The 219-nt window shown below is 35.6% G+C and overlaps 1 protein-coding gene across 1 annotated transcript in view; it reads left to right on the top strand.

Moving 5' to 3' along the window:
- LOC116691869 (WAP four-disulfide core domain protein 2-like) overlaps positions 1 to 219 on the top strand; it is a 29,492-nt gene that overhangs the window by 762 nt on the left and 28,511 nt on the right. The gene's annotated exons all lie outside the window — the stretch shown is intronic.

Here is a 219-nt window from a genome sequence, read left to right as displayed (position 1 = left end):
TCTTATGCAACAACACAGAAAAAGTATCATGTTCATTTTTTCGCCACTTTTTCAACTCTAGAGTAGCACACTTTGGTACAATACTTGAGCATTAGCTTGCTCAAAGTAGGATTCTTTGTGGGGAACAAAGGTGCACATCCCAAGGGCAAAACATTTCTAGGTTTGGAAACATGTTTATTTGTTATCATACAAATATGGTTTTCGTTCTATATGTCGTTA

The sequence above is a fragment of the Etheostoma spectabile genome, chromosome 7, assembly GCF_008692095.1.
Source record: "Etheostoma spectabile isolate EspeVRDwgs_2016 chromosome 7, UIUC_Espe_1.0, whole genome shotgun sequence".
In the NCBI taxonomy this organism is placed as follows: Eukaryota; Metazoa; Chordata; class Actinopteri; order Perciformes; family Percidae; genus Etheostoma; species Etheostoma spectabile.
The sequence above is the reverse complement of the archived record's forward strand: the minus strand, read 5'-3'. Positions and strand labels throughout refer to the sequence as shown.